General features: G+C 41.0%; 1 protein-coding gene across 5 annotated transcripts in view; it reads left to right on the plus strand.

The window, feature by feature from the left end:
* Positions 1 to 21,403, plus strand: part of CDPF1 (cysteine rich DPF motif domain containing 1) — a 68,146-nt gene that overhangs the window by 39,280 nt on the left and 7,463 nt on the right. For 3 of the 5 annotated variants that reach the window (XR_010984019.2, XR_010984020.2, XR_010984023.2), the window contains one exon: positions 5,003 to 5,057. The gene's annotated coding sequence lies outside the window, so the exon portion shown is untranslated. Of the gene's footprint in view, positions 1 to 5,002; positions 5,214 to 21,403 lie in introns of those variants that run through there. The other 2 variants (XR_010984018.2, XM_068112969.2) reach the window with 1 other exon arrangement.

The raw sequence follows: 21,403 nt of genomic DNA on the forward strand, positions 1-21,403 counted from the left end.
GGCACAATTCCTGCACCTATCTTCCATACTATGAGGGCTGTGTTGAAAGACAATGGACAAAGTGCTTGTCCATTTTCTCCTAATGTGTCTATGTGTGTGTAAGACAATGTACTTTCTCTATGATTGCAGCTCTCACCACTGTGCTGAATCTGAGCTGAAGTGCTCAGGTGGGATCATTGCTAATCGTACATGCAACACATACTTGCACGTCTACGAACTTGTGAAGAGCAAATTGTCCCAGTTTGCTCCATGATGGAGCGCTCACTCCCTGCTGACTTATTCAGGAATTGTTTTATTACCCTGCGCTTGCAAAGCTTAAAATCAGGGTTTAGCGATCGGCTGCGTACGTGTACGTACGTGCGTGTCTGCATTTTAAAAATTCATTTTCTCAGCAATTGTTGGTCTAATCGACACGAAATTTTACCATATGAGCGCCTCCGCCTGTACAATTTTTATATTCATAATTATGACGTCATAGGTCCCGTGGTACGGGAGCCACCTTGGAAAAAAGGTTACACCTCTATATCTCCGACCGCCCAATGGCTAAAATTGATACATGTCTCATTGTCAAGTACTCCCCATGGGAAATATATGTTAATGATAACATCATCGGTGCCTTCGTTGTGACGTCATCATTGGAAATGTATAACGCTTCATCCCATCAGTATGGAAAAAAAATTCTCTGCAACTGTTGGTCCGATGGACACTAAATTTTCACCACAAAAGTGCCTCCTCCTGTAGATTTTTTAAATGATAATTATCGCGTCATATGTCACGTGGTACAGGCGCCATCTTGGAAAAAGTGAAAAAGGTGCACCTCTATATCTCCGAAACCACTCCATGGAAAAAATAGAAACGTAGCTCATTGTAAAGAACTTTGCATGGGGGATAAGTGTTGTTAACGATGACGTTGTTGGTGCCTTAACTATGACGTCATAATTCGACAGGGACAACGCTTAGTCTGATCAGTTTGAAATTTCTTGAGTGTGATCTACGCAGCAATTATATTAGAGAATATAAATTTATGATGTCATCGCTCACGTGGTCTAGATCAAAGAAAAAATACCCTTCAAAAAGAGGAGTTGGCTCACATCAAGTTGACTGCGTGGGTTAAGTATTCTATGAATACCAACTCGTTTATTAAATTGTTTGCTTATTTTTTGATTATTTATTTTACAAGCTCACGGGGACCTTTACATGTATTACAAAAGGGCAGTTAGAAACACTGGTATGCTCCATAATGCAGCACCCCATGATGACACTTATTTACTGATTGATTCACTAAATTGTCTATTTGTTAATCTATTTTACAAGGTCATGGACTAGCCCTGTAGACATATGACATGATAAGGACTTTAGGAAACATCATTATTCTCCAGAATGGATCACTCCCTGCTGGCATTTTCATTCGGGAGTAATGCATTCACGTGTGTGTGTGTGTGTGTGTGTGTGTGTGTGTGTGTGTGTGTGTGTGTGTGTGTGTGTGTGTGTGTGTGTGTGTGTGTGTGTGTGTGTGTGTGTGTGTGTGTGTGTTCGTGAACAAGATATCTGGAAAAGTTCTGAACGGATTTGGATGAAAGTTGGTGGGATGATTGCCCTTGGGATAAGGAAGAATTGATTAGTTTTTGGTGAAGCTCAGGATATTATTCCGGATCCAGGAATTTTTTGAAGGATTTTTTTTACCATTGGAAGATGGGGCTCATTTTTTTTTAACATTATCTTTTATATATTTTATATTTAACATTGTGATATGAAAATAGTTTTCATATTTGTTGTAAATGTAGTTTAAACTCGTGGTTATGCGTTAGAGCGGTGTATTTTGTTTTAGCAGCGTCGTCTTCAATGTTCATTTTTTTTCATGCTTTAAAACTGTTTTTTTTTTTGTTTTTTTTTTACCTCAGAAGAGATATCAACATTTAGCTCAGCGAATGTCATTCGCGGTGTCAGTATTTGATGAACTTATAAAGACTTAGTTCCAGATTTGTCAATGGTTGAGGTATATTAACAAACGAATAAAACAGATTTGGCAAAATTCCAACTTTTTTTTAAAAGATCGCATATTCACCCAGGGTTGTGAGAGGCTGAAGAAGAAGAAACCTCGCATGGGCTTCCCAGACCAAATAAATAATTCTGGTTCTCGCTCTGCGATTTTCAGGTTTATTACTCCCGCTAGGGAGTAACACATTCGATCGTGTCCGTCCATGTGTGTGTTCGTGTGTTCGTGAACAAGATATCTGGAAAAGTTCTGAACGGATTTGGATGAAAGTTGGTGGGATGATTTCCCTTGGGATAAGGAAGAATTGATTAGTTTTTGGTGAAGCTCAGGATATTATTCCGGATCCAGAAATTTTTTTGGGAAATTTTTTTGGGAAAGATTTTTTCTGTTTTACTGCATTAAAGCTTTTATTCTTATTCTTAAATGATGTTTTTCTCCTCTAATTCCGAGATATATCAAAATATATTATCTGACAGTTAGGGCTTACTTTCTTTTTCATTTATTGTTTTGGGGAGAGGGGATGTTAAACAAAACGTATTATTCCAACTAAACCCACGGCGGGAGTATGCGCTCTACTGAGTGGCGTTCTAGTTGATTTATTAATTTGCTTATTTATGAAAATATATATATTTGTTTATTTATTAATTATTACATGGTCATGGATGAATCTTGTACATATATCACTTTAGTAGGACGTTACGAGACTACATCAGTGTACATGAGTTACAAGGACATTTGTAAATTGAATACATAGCATCACAGAATATGCAGGATTTGAACCTCGTATCCCAGCACCTTGAGCTAAAGTGTGCTCGGATGGGAACGTCAGGCCACTTTATGGGTTTGATTTAAAAAAAAAAAAATTCCCACCAAAGATTTTTTTAGTGTCTGTCGCATTCTCCAACAACCACGTCCTTTAAAAAGTTTGGCTTAAAATGACCTGATGGTAAATACCGAGCACGACTGCAATTTGGTCTTCAATTACTATCCGAATGCGATTGGGAATTCGATCTATGACGAATAAGTGATGCGCAAGGCTCATTCGAGCAGGACAAAGATCCATTTTGATTGTTTTCATTGGTGTTGTCGTCGTTTTGTTTTGATATGCCGTGTGTTGTCACATTTTTCAAGATTGTTCGACTACACCCTGATTGAGATCAAAAGTTCTGAGTGTTCCTCTCCCTCCCCTCTGTCCCTTCTCCCTCTTAACCCCCACATGCCCCGATTGCCTGACAGGCTCCAATGACCCCTAGCTATCGCCTTATCTCAACCGAAATCCGAGCCAAAATCACAGAGCAGCCATTCCGCCCCGGCGGCCGTCCGTCTCTCCGTAGCCTCAAGCCGGACCCCTCCCCATTCTCCTTTTGTTCTGCTCCTGTGTGTTCCCGATCATCTCTGTGCCTGCGTGACCTCTGCTGTAGCTGCCCGGGTCACGGAGAGCTCCACGCGGGCCGGTGTAGGTGATGGTCACGTGGGCTTGGAAAAGTTTACACGAACGCGAGTCGACTTGGACAAGGGAATGTCCCCGACACTCGGATATTTGTATCCGTGTTCAAGAAACAATTTACTGACCTTTCAGTTTTCAAAACTCGAACGTAATCGCTGACGAGATAACCGCAATAGTCCAAGAAAAGCCAGCTTTCTTTTTGTTTTGCAATGTACATGTATATACAGGGTGTCTCAATATACAATATACAGATTTTAATATCTCAGAAAAATTAATTAAACTGGCATCGGCACTCTCACCCTCAGTGCCCACCTCGGCCCACCTTTGGTGGGCAATTAAAAACGGTGATATTTCCACAAAGCGAAACTTTCCCCTGGAACACACTGTACACCTGAAACAAGACCGGAAGTCAAACAGCGGTGTAGCCGGGTTTGTAAAATGTTATAAACCACAAACACACATTATTAGCTTTTTAAACAGTCGCTAATGCTGCTTATAACATTAAACAAAGAAATTTGGAGGAATCCAGACATCCGTGAGGTAATTTTACTGACAGAACTGAGGGAAGATCTACTGTAATCTAGGTTATACCCCACAAGGGTTGAGTACGTACCGTTTTGTTGGAAGAGACGCCAATGCTTTTGATATTTGATGGTCATTTTAACAATCTGTTTATTTGTGTTTCACACTGAATGAAAAACGTAAAGGTAGAGCATGGCGATTGTGATATATGACAGGGTCGACGACATATTCGGCATGAACGGCATATTAATCAAAATGGCGGTGTGTGGAGAGCCTTATCGCCGTAATGACATCAGACGTAATTACATCACCCTGTCATGTGACCAGATTCTCAGCTCTGATTGGTATACGTTTGAGGGCACGTAACATACATATATACATACATACATACATACATACATACATACATACATACATACATACATACATACATACATATATACATACATACATACATACATACATATATACATACATACATATATACATACATACATACATACATACATACATACATATATACATACATACATACATACAGACGGACAAACACTGCTCTAGACGGCTTTGCCCGATGGGCTGTGCCGTAAAAATTGGGATTGTACAGTACTGGAACCATATTTGGCCTTGCTGGACCATACTGTAATGTTTTTGTGATGTAAAATATAGCCATATACAGTATACACATTATATGAAGATATGGGAGAGAGGGGCTAGTGTTACGAATACCTAACCAATGGCGTTAGTATGTGATGGAATGATTGCACGTCATCAGTCATCTGTCATAAGGAAATGCCGAATAACACGATACAGGGTGTCCCCGCTTAACGTCGTCCTGGTTAACGTTTCGCTTTAACGTCTATACTACGTAATTAGATACCAAGGCTACACAGAACGTCGTGATTATTTACCTATAACTCGCTAGTATGTCATCGGTAATAGAAATGTCATGGAAAGTCTTCGGTGCTACTTTGAAATTTATAAAGAAAAGAAGAGGCAGAGAAGCAAATAGTGAACCGTTGTGATTTATTTTTCAGGAGTGAAGAAAACGGTCATCTCAACAGCCAGTAGAAGCCTTCACGTCACAGCAAGGTGGAGAACCCTCCAGATCTTAATGACTCGCCACCTTCCCACTCTGCACCAAAATATCCAATAATATATTTTTGTAGTTTTTTACATGCATTTACAGTATTGTATTACTATGTACAATAGAGACTATATAAACAATGAAAAAATTGTGTGAATTTACTTAAATGTGATGCATTCAATGTGGGCGAAGGAACCCTAACTCCCTCCATCCCCCAATACATTAATTCTTATGAGATAAATTGATCCATTTAATGTCGTTTCACTTAACGTTGTGTTTTCAAAAATGTAACCACGACCATTAACCGAGGATCAAGTGTAGTATCATTTTCAACATATAAGTTCTGTATACATTTTGAGACATTATTCACATTTCATATATATGTATATATCTATAATATATAGATTGTTGCGTTAAAGGAGGGTGTGGGGGATCCAGAGCCAGACTGTGGTAAGTGTAGTATGGTCCATGTGTGTCAAGTAGTGGTTAGGTTGCCAGTTGCAATGCACCAGGGATCTGTCAGGTTAAGTCGTTTGTTCCATGTGATGCTGAGGAGGCAGTGTATGTAATTTATAGACAAATTAGACCTTAATTTGTGGGCATGAACACCATATGGTAGTGGGGGGGGGGGGGGGATCTAGTAGGTGAGAACCTCTCATATGAGAGAGACAGAGACAGACAGAGAGAGAGAGACAGAGAGAGAGAGAGACAGAGAGAGAGACAGAGAGAGAGACAGAGAGAGAGAGAGAGACAGAGAGAGAGACAGAGAGAGAGACAGAGAGAGAGACAGACAGAGAGACAGAGACAGACAGCGACAGAGACAACTGCCTGGTCATTGTATGTCAGCCATAGTGGTGTAATTTGCTGTGGAGACAGAAGTACCATCCTTCAATTGTTTTGATAGGCACTGCTCCCGTGGGCAGGACAGCCAGAGCACAGAACCCCACCCAGGAGTCAAAATAAGTCAAAGTTGGTAAAGATACAGTCGTGGCCAAAAATATTTGCACCCTTGCTTTTTCTTCAAAGAACTCACAATTTTCTCGAAAAAATAAGTTGAAATTGATAAAAATTATTTGGTCTCCACAATTCTTTGTTTCACTGTTAATATTACAGAACCTTTGTTTTCGATTCAGAACTTAATATATCCTTTTACATCAGAAAATAAAAAGAAATGGCATTTACAAAATTATTGACAACCTAGATTTAATATTTGGTAGCACAGAGTTTGGACAAAATAACTGCAGTCAAGCACAACCATGATTGAGCTTCCTACACCTCTTTATGGGCAGTTTGGCCCACTCTTCTTGTGCAGACTGCTCCAGTTCTCCCACATTTGAAGGGTGCCTTCTCCCAAATGCTGTTTTCAGATCTCCCCACAGGTGTTCAATGGGATTTAGATCTGGACTCATTGCTGGCCACTTCAGAACAGTCCAGAGTTTTGTTTTGACACCATTCCTGGGTGCTTTTTGAAGTGTGTTTGGGGTCACTGTCCTGCTGGAAGACCCATGACTCGACGGAGGCCCAGCTTTCTGACACTGGGGTTGAACATTGCGCTCCAAAATGCTTTGGTAATCTCCTGTTTTCATGATGCCATGCACACATTCAGGGCAGCACAGCAACCCCAAAATGTCACTGACCCTCCTCCATGTTTGACTGTAGGGAAGGTGTTCTTTTCCTTGAAGGCTTCATTTTGTTTTCTGTAAACATAGAGATGATGTGCTTTACCAAAAAGCTCCAATTTGGTCTCATCTGTCCACAGGACATTCTACCAGAAGGATTTCGGCTTGTTCAGGTGTGTTTTGGCAAACTCCAGTCAGGCTTTATTATGTCTCCCTCTCAGCAGTGGGGTCCTCCTGTGTCTCCTACCATAGAACCCCCTTTCATTGAGTTGGTGACGGATGGTGCGAGTTGAAACTGTCGTATCTTGTGTCTGAAGGTCTGCTTTAATCTGTTTGGCAGTTGATCGAGGTGCTTTCTCCACCATTCAAACAATCCTACGCTGCAATCTTCGATCAGGTTTTCTCTTGCAGCCACGTCCAGTGAAGTTGGCTAGAGTGCCATGGGCCTTAAACCTCCTGATAACATTGCGTATGGTGGACACAGGAATATCAAGGTCTATGGAGATGGACTTGCAGCCTTGAGATTGTCCATGCTTGGCTACAATCTTGTGTCTGACCTCCTCAGACAATTCTCTGGTTTTCTTTCTTTTCTCCATGCTGATTGCGGAACACACAGTGATACAAAACAGCAGATTGACTCCTTTTCTCAATTCAAACTGGTGGAATGAGTGATTTTTATATTGCAGGTACCTGCAACTCACCACGGGTGAGTTCAATTCCAAAGTAAAGAAGAATCACCTGCTTGAAATCTAATTATTTCTAACAACTTCTAAAAGGTTCCAATAATATTATCTGGGCCATTTTAGGATTTCTGAGTGGAATAAGCTAAGATTTAGTAATTTTTTCAGCTTTTTTGTTTTGTTCCACTGCAAACTAAAGAAATACAAATGTGGATACCAAAATATCTTTTAATTTCAACAATTTTCTGGAAGAAATGGTGCATTATTTGAAAAAAGTGCAAAGGTGTCAATATTTTTGGCCTCAACTGTATGTCTAATGCTGTAAAGATGGCCTGATCCATTTTGGGGTGACAAGGACAAAGGTGAAACGTCCCATTAGGTAAAAATTGTGTTACCGAGCTAACTTGTGAACCAGTGATGGGATTTTAACCAAACTTTGCATAAGTATATATTATGATGCGAAGATGAACTGTTCAGATTTGACATCAAGAGGTCAAAGGTCAAAGTCTGTAATAGGTTTTCGTTACCGCAATAATTTAAGAACGGCTGAAGAGAGCTAAGTCAAACATGGTACAAGCATGTATAATGATGTGAAGATAAATGAATTGGATTGTGCGGTCAAGAGGTCAAAGGTCAGAGGTCCCGTTCAGTAAAAAAATGTTACTGCGCTAGCCAGATTTTGGGATTTTGACCAAACTTGGTATAAGTATATATTACGATGCAAAGATGAACTGCTTAGATTTCAGCATCAAAGGTCAGAGGTCATGCCAGGTAAAAATGTGATGCTTGAGAACAGTTGAAGGGATTTAAATCAAACTTGGTACAAGTATGTATAGTGATGTAATAATGTGGGCGGAGGCATATTGCTTGACGTGTGTGTGTGTGTGTGTGTGTGTGTGTGTGTGTGTGTGTGTGTGTGTGTGTGTGTGTGTGTGTGTGTGTGTGTGTTGTCCCTTGGATGGATTTAAAAGTTGTTAACCCTGGTTGCTAGTGGACATTAAAGATCCTATGGAGTATTATACGTTGAGTTGGTGAGTTATCGCCGGCACTCTGACAAAATTACAAATCACGGCCTTGATTGACTGCTGCGAAAGCAATGGCAAACCATCCATCACAACTCTTGTGGAGTATAGTAATCTGTTGATATATGCAGTATGCGTATACTGGATAAATGAATGATTGTAAAGAGACGTTTCTTGGGCTATTGTGACTTGTGAGTATCTCGTTCTGTGAGCTTTTTGAGCGCCCTTTCGTACATACAAAGATCTTTCGAAACAATAACGTACGTTACATCAAGTACCTGAATTCTCACCATATCCAAGTCGGGAATCCATCGAATTGTCCATGTTTTTCATGTAGGCTACTTTGTTATGACTTTGGGCGGGAGTTTCGACTGATTTATTACGGTATCTCATTGAGTTCGTTATATTTGGCGGGAGTTTTGACTGATGTATAAATAAGTAAATTCCTGCATATATTTATTAATTTACGAGATTTGTTGTGACTTTTGGCGGGAGTTTACGCAAGTGATTGCGACAGACCTGGTGGTAGTTATTGCGCTGCTTCAAATTTGGCATCGGATTTCAGTTGGTCCTCGATAAACCACGATAAGCCAACGATTCCTAACCACATAAGAAGTGGGTTCATATACTTCACATTTCACGGTTTGCTCCAAATAATAATTTCCTCCAACACAGCAAATATCAATGTATTTGCGGTGTTTCCTGTTTTTTTTTTTGTATTGTTCCCCATTGGCTCCGATTAGCATAACTGTCTTCAGGACAGCAAACTGACACAGCCTCCTTTGGTCCACGACGAAAGGTCGAGAAAACAGAAGGTGATCTTTATGGCTTGGTTTTATGGCCCTAAGAAAAACTGGGGCTCGCCACTAAGGAGACTGATGTGATTGGGGGTCAGGGGAGTATCTGCTCGAAAATGCGCTGCTCAGAAAGGTTACTGGATATAAATGTCTTTTTTTACTTTAGCCAATGTAAGCAAAAGTGCATTTATTAAAATCATATCGCTTGATTCTGCACAGCAAAACAAGCGTAAATTTTTAATAAATAAAAAAATACATTTATTTTATCGTTTTGAACAAGCCTGGTGTTGGCCTGACGGATCTTAAGGTCTTGAGTTTGAGCCCATATCGTGCAGTTAAATAACACTGGGTGGGTTGACTTAGTCTGTCGTCCTTCCGAGGACGGAAAAATGAGTACCAGCTTACTGGTAACAGGGGCACTGCATCACCGACACAGCTGTGATCCCAGTAATGATGCAACTAGCAGCCACAGCTAGGCTGCATATGAAACTAGAATGACACTCAGTAGAGAGCATACCTCCGCCTGGTTGGCCGTATCACTCGATGCTGAAGAATCACTTAAAAAATTAAATAATTCTCATATCCGAATCCATATTCAGATCTTCACCAAAATCGAATCGATTCTTCCTTGTAAGACACAAAACCTGTCCACCAAGTTTCGTCCAAATCCATCAATAACTTTTTGAGATATCCTGCTATATGTTGGTTATGCCCAATCTCCCAATGGTGAAGAATCACTTTAAAAATTAAATAATTCTCATATCCGAATTCATATTCAGATCTTCACCAAAATCGAATCTATTTGTCCTTGTCAGACACCCAACCAGTCCACCAAGTTTCGTCCAAATCCGTCAACAACCTTTTGAGATATACTGCTATGTATCTTTTTTTGGCCCGATCTCCCAATGGTGAAGAATCACTCAAAAAATTCTAGTAGCCGAATCCGAATCCAGATCTTCATCAAAATCGAATCATTTCGTTCTTGTCACATACGCTACATCTCTGCCAAATTTAGTCCGAATCCGTCCACAACCTTTTTAGATATTTTGTTCACAAACAAACAGACAGACAAACAGACAGGTGTGAAAACATATCCTCCATCCATCCATAACCTCCAACATCCACCTTTGGTGGCGGATGTAATAATAATAAAAATCGTTTTGAACAGCGGTGGGGTATTAAAAGATCCAGAACGATGTAAAAACAACACACCTATTCCTCAACAAAGTGACGTTTCTATAGTATGGAGAGAGTTGGGTTTGCTCGAAGTTGGTGAAACACTCTTCCACATGGCTAGAACTACCAGGATGTGCTGGAGCTAGCACCGCATGCTTATAACTGTAGCACAAGGTTGTGGTGGGACTAGCATTGCTAGGAATACAGCAGGTTGTGGTAGTCGTCGTACGACTATAACCAAGGACGCAACCAGGGTTTTTCTTGCGGGGGTGGAGGCTAACCATACCTGCTGAAAGAGTAAGTAGCAGAGGTCCACAGATTCAAGGTGATGTGGTGAGACAGTGTAAGAGTGTCAATCACAGTCTCTATTGAGATTGGCCTACTGCGATGCACTCGTCGGCCAGTAGTACGAATCCAATCAGACAATTTTCTCCCATACTTTAGCCAAGCAGGGGGGCTTGAGCCCCCTGAGCCACCACCTCCCTGGTTGCATTAATGACTATAACTATTATACAGCAAGTTGTGGTAGGGTAACATGAATATTTAACTGTATCGGGGTTTGTAAGCTAGCATGGCTATGACTCTAGCAAATTGTGATAGAGCAAGCATTGATACAAGTAAAACAGGTTGTATTAGGGTTATAACTACAGCAAGTTGTAGGGTAAGCATCGATATAATGGATATACACTACCGGTCAAAAGTTTTAGAACACCTCAATTTTTCCAGTTTTTATTGAAATTTACGCAGTTTAATGTCTCGATGTACTCTGAAATTAAGCACAGAACAAATAAACAATTGGAGAATAAAAAAGAAATCATAGAATCATTCTGTTTAACAAAATTTAATTTAAATTTTTGACTCGGCAAAGTAGCCACCTTTTGCAGATATAACCGCCGAACACACTCGTGGCATTCTTTCTACAATGGAAATCAAATATTGTTCGGGAAGTTCTTCCCAACACTGTTGCAGAAGTTCCCACAAATGTGTTGCACTTGTCGGTTGCTTTGCTTTCACCCTTCTGTCCAGTTCATCCCAAACCAGCTCGATGGGGTTTAAGTCTGGAGACTGTGCTGGCCATTCCATGATTTGAAGCCTACCGTCTTGTTCTTTTCCTCGAAGGTAGTTTTGACATAGCCTGGAGGTGTGTTTAGGGTCATTATCTTGCTGTAGGATGAACCCCTGATCAACTAGGCGTATACCAGAGGGTATTGCATGGTGCTGCAAAATGCTGTGGTAGCCCTTTTGGTTCAGGGTGCCAGTCACTTTGTGCAAGTCGCCGACTCTGGATCCAGCAAAAGAGCCCCAGACCATCACGCTTCCTCCTCCATGTTTGACAGTTGGTGTCACACACTGAGGAACCATCCTTTTGGCCTACTCGACGGCGTACAAAAACCCTGCACGATGAACCAAAGATTTCAAATTTTGATTCATCGGTCCATAAGACCTCCTTCCAGTCTTCAGTCGTCCACTGGCGGTGCTTCATGGCCCAGGTAAGCCTCTTTTTCTTATTTTGCCATCTTAGCAATGGCTTTCTTACTGCCACTCAACCTGTCAAACCTGCAGCTTGAAGTCTTCTCTTCACAGTTGAAACTGAGACTTGCTTACTTCGACCAGTGTTAAGATGTGCTTGAAGCTGTTGTCCTGTGAGCCGCCTATCACGCAAGCTGTTGACTCTCAGAAACTTGTCTTCTGATTCTGTTGTGGCTTTGGGTCTGCCAGACGTCTTCCTGTCAGAGTTTCCTCCAGTTTCCAATATACTACTTCCTGCAGTGCAATACTGTCCAAATAATGCTTCAGAGGGTGTAATAACAGTCTGTTCCGATACTGCTTTTATACAGACAGGGGGTTTGTAATCAAGTAATCAGCAGAGGTTGGGACACCTGTAGGAATTGTTTGCATCAACTCTCAAGGCTTAATTTACTTACATTGCTGCAGAACAGCTGTAAGTTGTTAACCCATTACTTGTTCCCTGAAGAAGGCCTTTTTTTTTTTTTACAATATAACTGTGCAATTTACATTATTTTCACGTTTTTGCTAACCTAAACTTTTTTTTAAACCTCGAGCAGTTTACTGCTTATCTTTGTACCATTTCAAATTATTCACTGGACTTTAATTGCTTAAATTTCAATAAAAACTGGAGAAATTGAGGTGTTCTAAAACTTTTGACCGGTAGTGTAATAATAATAGCAGGTTGTGGTCAGGCTATAGTATGGCTATAACTATAGTAGGTTGCTGTAGGGTTATAGCATGGTCTACAACAAGCAGGTCGTGGTATTGTAATTTCATACCTGGTACACTAATGTTTCATTGGCACAAGTATCAGAGGGGATCACATGTTTTATTAACAATTTCGTTTTCCAACTAATGAGTCCATAGAACACCTTATCCCTTGCAGTGTTGAGAAAAAGGACATGGGGAGGGTCTTTTCAACTGTTTCCAAGCACCATCTATATTTCCTACCAACTGGGATTTTGTCTGAATTAATTTCTATATTCCCCAACACGGAGAGCATGAGCGGCACATTTGATAGGTTGAGAGGGTGTTAAAATACGTAATATTTTGTCCAGGTATTGCTAAACTGGAGATTTCTGGAAATTCCAACAAGGCAATTTGTGTTCTTTAGTGTTCAAGTATATAGTTAAAATTAAAATAAAATTAAGGTTTTAAAGGCTGTAGAAAAGAAAAAAAAACTTTTTTCGGAAGTTCACCACCGTTGATGTACCATCTTTTACACCACCTTATTTAACCCGTCACATTAGTTATTTGTGTCCTTTATGACGTCGCTAAAAACAGTAAGCTTCCTGTTTGGAATGATTTACAATTTTGTTTGTCTGGCAGACAGACAGAGACTGGAACAATTACCTTACCTTGCGCCTCTGTGCGCATGCACGATAGGGATGAAGTTCCATACATTTTGCCAAATTCAGAGCCAAAGTAGTGCAGACCTGCAGGTTTGTGTTCAGATTCATGATTCCAATTGGCAGTGTTCAAATTATAACATTCTACTGAAAGTAGTTCTTCGATCATAGACTGAAGTCTGTAGACAGACAGACAGAGTGAACCAATATTGCTTAACCCCACTTTTTGCTTCATGTGTGGGGACCTGGGGGTAATGATCTAACGGTCATGTAGGAGCGTGCACATCCATCACGTGAAGGATAAAGACATTTGGAATGTCACTACTTTGATAGGAATTACAAAGACATTAGTAGACCATGGATAGATCGACACAATACCAGTATTTTGGGATTTGAATCTGGGACCCAAATGAGTTTTCAAATAATTTACTTGTTGGAAAGTCTTGTAGTGCTGATACCTTTAGCATATGTAATTCCACAGATCACAGGTTTACATATATGACATGCCAACAGCTAGTTGTGCAAATTTGTTTAGAGGGTGAGAGCTGCTAACCACACAGCCACCACACTCTGGGATAGCAAGTCGTGTTACCTGGTGTCGTGTCCTATTCAGGAAGACCAGACCACTTGCTGTCCAAATATTATAGAAGATACCTCACTTACTCTTCACAAAGGACTCTCTGGAATCTTTAACGTCCATCAACTAATTATAGCATATAGGACACTCAACTTGATGTCTACCCGAGCAAGGACCAACACTTTTGTGATGCAACAACACCTCACATGTGAAGCACCAATCCGACAGCTTTGTAGCTGGGTGCGGAATCGAACCTAGACTAGAGAGCTCAAAGACAAGTGCAGACAGCTAGCATGCATGCAGAAGATTGCAGATATTTGCATATCAGACCCCATGATTTAATGAAATGATCTCTAAAGATGTCTAATTGTCTTGTCCATCCCTCGTTGGGGTTGTTACTGTGGCATTCGAAAGGGGCTGTGAAATCTTTAAGGTCGAGCAAGGTCTAGCAGGCCGGACAGCTGGAGTAAAGTACCACCTGAATGAGAGCACACACGATGAAACACTCTACCTGTGAGTCTGACGCATCGGCATGACGATTTGTAGTCGGACAATACAGTAGTTTGCCATTTATCAAACCTAGACTGTAAAATTCTAAGGTAAGTAGGCCTACACTAGGTCTGAACTGAGGGTCTTATAGACATGAACTAACTCAAATAACAAAAGTTCGGAATATTCCAATTGCTAATTGTATGGTATTGTATTGAGAGGTGAAAGAAAAAGAATGTATGGACAGGTCGATGTGTCCGGCAGGCCTGTGGCCAGTTTTCTGGCCCTGCCCCCAGTCCAGACAGGCCCAGCTCCAGTGCAGCCAAGCTGCTGCCATTAGACCTGGCTGGGCTCATTAGCTCTGGCCATTAATCGCATTGAGACGGACAATGGCTGTTTGTTTAAGGATGCCAGAGGAGGCGGGTGGGGCCCAATGAAGAGAGAGCGCAGGATGTGTGTCTGACTCGAGACCCAAAGGTTCGTCCTTCGATTCCTATTCCAACTTTACAAATCACTCCACCATGACAGAATACCATTGCCTGCATATTGAAATGAGAACTGGGAATAGTACATTGGTGATTCTTCACTTCACCGGTCTAATTGTTCAAATTTCAAATAATTTACTTGTTGGAAAGTCTTGTAGTGCTGATACCTTTAGCATATGTAATTCCACAAATCACAGGTTTACATATATGACATGCCAACAGCTAGTTGTGCAAATATTGTTTATAGAATGAATGAATGAATGAAATGAATGAATGAATGAATGATCGTTTTAAGGTCATTTTCCCCACTAGAGTGGGGGTTAGCCTTAATTTATAGGGTGAGAGCTATCTTTCTGTTGCAACAACATTGCATGCAATTGGGGAAAATATGATTGGCAATATCATTTTGATCATTTTAACTCTCGCATACAAGTAACAAGAAAAAGAGCAATCGGAGAATGCAAACCCTCGCCAGGATGTATTTTCAGTGGTTTTTAAGGCTTTTGTGTTTAAACAAATATGGCGGCCGAACCACGTGACCGATGACGTCATCATTATTATTTTTCTAAACTAATTTATTCCTAGATTATGCTCAAGAAATTTCATCTTGATCGGATGAAGTTTTGTACTTCTCGAATTATGACGTCATAATGGAGACACCTATGACATCATCATTAACATATTTTATTCCCCATGGAGAGTTCTTTACAATGAGCCATGTCTCAATTTTTTCTATTCAGCACTTTCGGAGATACAGAGGTGCAAAGTTTTTCGGGTTTTCAAGATGGCGGCCGAACCACGTGACCTATGACGTCGTAATTATCATGAAAACATTCTACAGGTGGAGATGCACTTATGGTGAAAATTTCCTGTCGATTGGACCAGCAGTTGCAGAGAAAATCATATTTATTCTGTGCGGACAGACAGACAGACAGACAGACAAACAAACAGACTCAAATGCAATGCCCTCTCTGGCGAGGGTAATAACGTGATTTTTATAGTAAATACAACTTAGTTCGGTGGATTTCCCAAAAAAATATTTTGTGGAGACAGCCGCGTCTTGCTTTGGCACGTCCGCGATTGGCTGTGAAATGTCACATGCTTTCCCACATCCAATCAGGAACACAGAACTAGTGGACATGGCAGCTTCTACAGAAATTACTAAAATATAAAATGAAGTAGCATTTTCTGCGCTTCTCTTTTCACATAATGATGGAAATCGAAAGATCCGGTAATGATCGGATCTCAGTTTTTTATTCTTCTTACGTTTAGATTTACATCAGGCACTTTGATTGTAATAAATGTAGATTTGTTGAACTTGAATTTGGAGAAACATGAGATTAATCTTTTCTGCAAATTTTTTGTCTTAATTTCATGAGTAACGGATCCTCTTACATGTGATTATTCCGACTGGTTGATAATATGGCAGGTGTATTTGGACATTTATTCTTGCACTGGAGCTTCTGCTATGATCTTTCTCAACTAAATGTTGAGAGAGGTATGCTTACCGTCTTGGGTAAGGTGAAGCGACCTTCAGAGCATGAGCCCTTTTTAAAAGCAAGATAGAGGGTTGCCCCGATAGACTAGATGGCTTTATGAAAAAGGCCATGTATAAGCTTTGGGGTGCATTTTTGGGTAAAAGTTGTAAAGTAAAAGAAAAGAGCTGCATGTATATACATGATATATCAATGCTTGTTCAAAGAAATTATCCAAAAATGGCAATTTGGCGGCCATGTTGTTTATGCTAATTAGAAGGTCAAAAACTCAAAATTGGGCTTGGGAACCGGGTTAATCGAATTCAGCATACCCTAATTATGTTAAAAAGTGAGGTTCCCAACTTTTACCCTAAAATGCACCTGACATTCACATTTCTCAGTAATCCGTCTAGTCTACAAGAGGGAGGATGATGGTACCTTTTTTCCGCAGTTGCTGACCAACTGTAGTTTATATAAAGAATGCTTTTCCATGATGATAAAAGGGTCTCAGATTTAATTTCCCGTTCTAGTTCTATTCCGATAACCACCACATGTGATAAAGTTGAAATGCACTGCAGCAGTTGTGTTATAAACATTCCACATCATCATCATGTACCGTGCCCAACGCATAGCGTTAGTGCTGCTGAAACAGTTATTTAGCTTCAACCCGAGATGGATCAGAACTCCGATTCGGGTCTCAGGAAGTTCGGGCAGGTGTTTGTAATGTGCTCAGCCCTAAACGTCCCAGGGGTTGTCAAAACACCATTCTTTTCACGAGTATGTGAGTACATGAATCCACAATGTCTGAAGGTCCACACCGCGATGTCGAGTCAAACACGAGCCTTTTGCTACTTGCATGTACCCGCAGCTTGAACTTGTTGGATTAGAGCATGGATCAAGGAAACAAGGCCTGAGATGGCGAGGCATTATAGCACGGTCTTGGTGATTAACACCGAGGCCTTTCCATGCCTCATCTTGTCCACGCCGGCACCTAGACAACTCGAGCAACTGCGCAAGGCCTATTCATTGGATTGTGGGGGACGTTGGGTGCAGAAAGATCAGTGGCCAAACCAGTGCTGTCCCCTTTCCACACAAACCGCAAGCTCCAAATTAATGGCGGCCTTTAACGTCCATGCACAAAGGCTCTGCAGCGGGTGTGCCACGTTATCCATGTTGTGACTCTTTGTTCTGCATAGCTCTGAATATGCATTGGCCTTGGTGGCGCCTTGCTCAAGTTGCATGAGTGAAGGCCCTATGAGGTTGTACATGCCCAGCACTGCACAGCCATCTGCACCAGTGCATTGTTAGCCACCAAGCAACCGAGCTGTCAGGGCTGACAAACCGACTTTTGCATTGTTGCCTTGTTCCAAGAATTGAATTTGTTTTTTAGTGTGTGTGTGTGTGTGTGTGTGTGTGTGTGTGTGTGTGTGTGTGTGTGTGTGTGTGTGTGTGTGTGTGTGTGTGTGTGTGTGTGTGTGTGTGTGTGTGTGTGTGTGTGTGTGTGTGTGTGTGTGTGTGTTTAGTAGTAGTGGTTGTATTAATGTATTTTATGATCCCACTGAGAAAGGCAAATACTTGTATTTTTGTTTTCAATTTTATTATGCTAAGTGTATACAAATACATACATACATATACACGACATGACCAAATGTATGTGGACACCCGAACATCGGAACATGTCATTCCAGAATCATGGGCATTAATATGGAGTTGGTCCCCCATTTGCTGCTATAACAGCCTCCACTCTTCTGGGAAGGCTTTCCAATAGATGTTGGAACATTGCTGCAGGGATTTGCTTCCCTTCAGCCACAAGAGCATTGGTGAGGTCAGGCACTGATGTTGGGCGATTAGGCTTAGCTCGCAGTCAGCGTTCCAATTCATCCCAAAGGTGTTTGATGGGGTTGAGGTCAGGGCTCTGTGCAGGCCAGTCAAGTTCTTCCACACCGATCTCGACAAACCATTTCTCTATGGATCTCACTTTGTATACGGGGGCATTGTCATGCTGAAACAGGAAAAGTCCTTCCCCAAACTGTTGCCACAAAGTTGGAAGCACGCAATCGTCTGGAATGTCATTGTATGCTGTAGTGTTAAGATTTTCCTTCACTGGAACAAAGGGGCCTAACCCGAACCATGAAAAACAGCCCCAGACCATTATTCCTCCTCCACCAAACTTTACAGTTGGCACTATGCATTTGGGCAGGTAGCGTTCTCCTGGCATCAGTCAAACCTAGATTAATCTGTCGGATTTCCAGGTGGTGAAGCGTGATTCATCACTCCAGAGAACTCATTTTCACGGCTCCAGAGTCCAATAGCGCCGAGCTTTACACCACTTCAGCCGATGCTTGGCATTGCGCATGGTGATCTGAGGCTTGTGTGCGGCTGCTCGGCCATGTAAACCCATTTCATTAAGCTCCCAACAAATAGATGTTGTGCTGACATTGCTTCCAGAGGCAGTTTGGAACTCGGCAGTGAGTGTTGCAACCGAGGACAGACGATTTTTACGCACTACGCGCTTCAGCACTCGGCGATCCCGTTCTGTGAGCTTGTGTGGCCTCCCACTTTTTGGCTGAGCTGTTGTTGCTCCTAGACGTTTCCACTTCACAATAACCGCACTTACAGTTGACCGGGGCAGCTCTAGCAGTGCAGAAATTTGACGAACTGACTTGTTGGAAAGGTGGCATCCTATGACGGTGCCACGTTGAAAGTCACTGAGCTCTTCAGTACGGCCAATTCTACTGCCAATGTTTGTCTATGGAGATTGCATGACTGTGTGCTTGATTATATATACCTGTCAGCAATGGGTGTGGCTGAAATAGCCGAATCCACTAATTAGAAGGGGTTTCTGCATACTTTTGGGCATGTAGTATATATATATATATATATATATATATATATATATATATATATATATATATATATATATATATATGCAGTGTCTGTCTTGTCTTGTCACTGAACTACTCCCTCAAACTTTTGTGAAATCGTACCAAACTTCTGGTGTGCACCTATCTCTCCCTTGTGTATGTCTTACGCATATTTTGTTTGAAATTTTTAGAAAAAAAATAAAATTGCGGGGAACATTTTTTGAATTTTTTTTTTCCCAACTTAAATCTTCAACTTAAATTGTTTATAAAATGTAATATCACGTATATTACAAATACATTTGTGGAAAATAATTGTTTGTATTATGATTTGTGTAAACCATGACAAAACAGCAACTCAGGTACACTGGTACAGTCATCTATCTATATATCGACATATCTGGGCAGTGTCTGTGTTGTTGCTGACCTACTCCCTCAAACTTTTGTTTCTGTGGTTGTGAAGTGTTTTTAATAATGTGGTGGTGAGGTGTTTTGAATAACGTGGTGGTGAGGTGTTTTGAATTACATGGTGGTGAGGTGTTTTGAATTCCTTGGTGGTGAGGTGTTTTGGATTACGTGGTGGTGAGGTGTTTTTAATTACTTGGTGGTGAGGTGTTTTCAATTACGTGGTGGTTAGGTGTTTTGAATTACTTGGTGGTGAGGTGTTTTGAATTACTTGGTAGTGAGGTGTTTTGAATTACGTGGTGGTGAGGTGTTTTGAATTACTTGGTGGTGAGGTGTTTTGAATTCCGTGGTGGTGAGGTGTTTTGAATTATGTGGTGGTGAGGTGTTTTGAATTATGTGGTGGTGAGGTGTTTAGAATTACTTGGTAGTGAGGTGTTTTGAATTACGTGGTGGTGAGGTGTTTTGAATTACTTGGTGGTGAGGTGTTTTGAATTACTTGGTGGTGAGGTGTTTTAAATTACGTGGTGGTAAGGTGTTTTGAATTACGTGGTGGTGAGGTGTTTTAAATTATGTGGTTGTGAGGTGTTTTGAATTACTTGGTGGTGAGGTGTTTTGAATTACTTGGTGGTGAGGTGTTTTGAATTATGTGGTGGTGAGGTGTTTTGAATTACTTGGTGGTGAGGTGTTTTGAATTACGTGGTGGTGAGGTGTTTTGAATTATGTGGTGGTGAGGTGTTTTGAATTATGTGGTGGTGAGGTGTTTTGAATTACATGGTGGTGAGGTGTTTTGAATTCCGTGGTGGTGAGGTGTTTTGAATTATGTGGTGGTGAGGTGTTTTGAATTATGTGGTGGTGAGGTGTTTTGAATTACATGGTGGTGAGGTGTTTTGAATTACTTGGTGGTGAGGTGTTTTGAATTACTTGGTGGTGAGGTGTTTTGAATTACTTGGTGGCGAGGTGTTTTGAATTACTTGGTGGTGAGGTGTTTTGAATTATGTGGTGGTGAGGTGTTTTGAATTACTTGGTGGTGAGGTGTTTTGAATTACTTGGTGGTGAGGTGTTTTGAATTACTTGGTGGTGAGGTGTTTTGAATTACTTGGTGGTGAGGTGTTTTGAATTACGTGGTGGTGAGGTGTTTTGAATTATGTGGTGGTGAGGTGTTTTGAATTACGTGGTGGTGAGGTGTTTTGAATTATGTGGTGGTGAGGTGTTTTGAATTATGTGGTGGTGAGGTGTTTTGAATTACTTGGTAGTGAGGTGTTTTGAATTATGTGGTGGTGAGGTGTTTTGAATTACTTGGTGGTGAGGTGTTTGAATTACTTGGTGGTGAGATGTTTTGAATTACGTGGTGGTAAGGTGTTTTGAATTACGTGGTGGTGAGGTGTTTTAAATTATGTGGTTGTGAGGTGTTTTGAATTACTTGGTGGTGAGGTGTTTTGAATTACTTGGTGGTGAGGTGTTTTGAATTATGTGGTGGTGAGGTGTTTTGAATTACTTGGTAGTGAGGTGTTTTGAATTACGTGGTGGTGAGGTGTTTTGAATTATGTGGTGGTGAGGTGTTTTGAATTATGTGGTGGTGAGGTGTTTTGAATTATGTGGGGGTGAGGTGTTTTGAATTATGTGGTGGTGAGGTGTTTTGAATTACATGGTGGTGAGGTGTTTTGAATTCCGTGGTGGTGAGGTGTTTTGAATTATGTGGTGGTGAGGTGTTTTGAATTATGTGGTGGTGAGGTGTTTTGAATTACATGGTGGTGAGGTGTTTTGAATTACTTGGTGGTGAGGTGTTTTGAATTACTTGGTTGCGAGGTGTTTTGAATTACTTGGTGGTGAGGTGTTTTGAATTATGTGGTGGTGAGGTGTTTTGAATTACTTGGTGGTGAGGTGTTTTGAATTACTTGGTGGTGAGG

The sequence above is a fragment of the Myxine glutinosa genome, chromosome 4, assembly GCF_964187855.1.
Source record: "Myxine glutinosa chromosome 4, kmMyxGlut1.1, whole genome shotgun sequence".
Taxonomy (NCBI): domain Eukaryota; kingdom Metazoa; phylum Chordata; class Myxini; order Myxiniformes; family Myxinidae; genus Myxine; species Myxine glutinosa.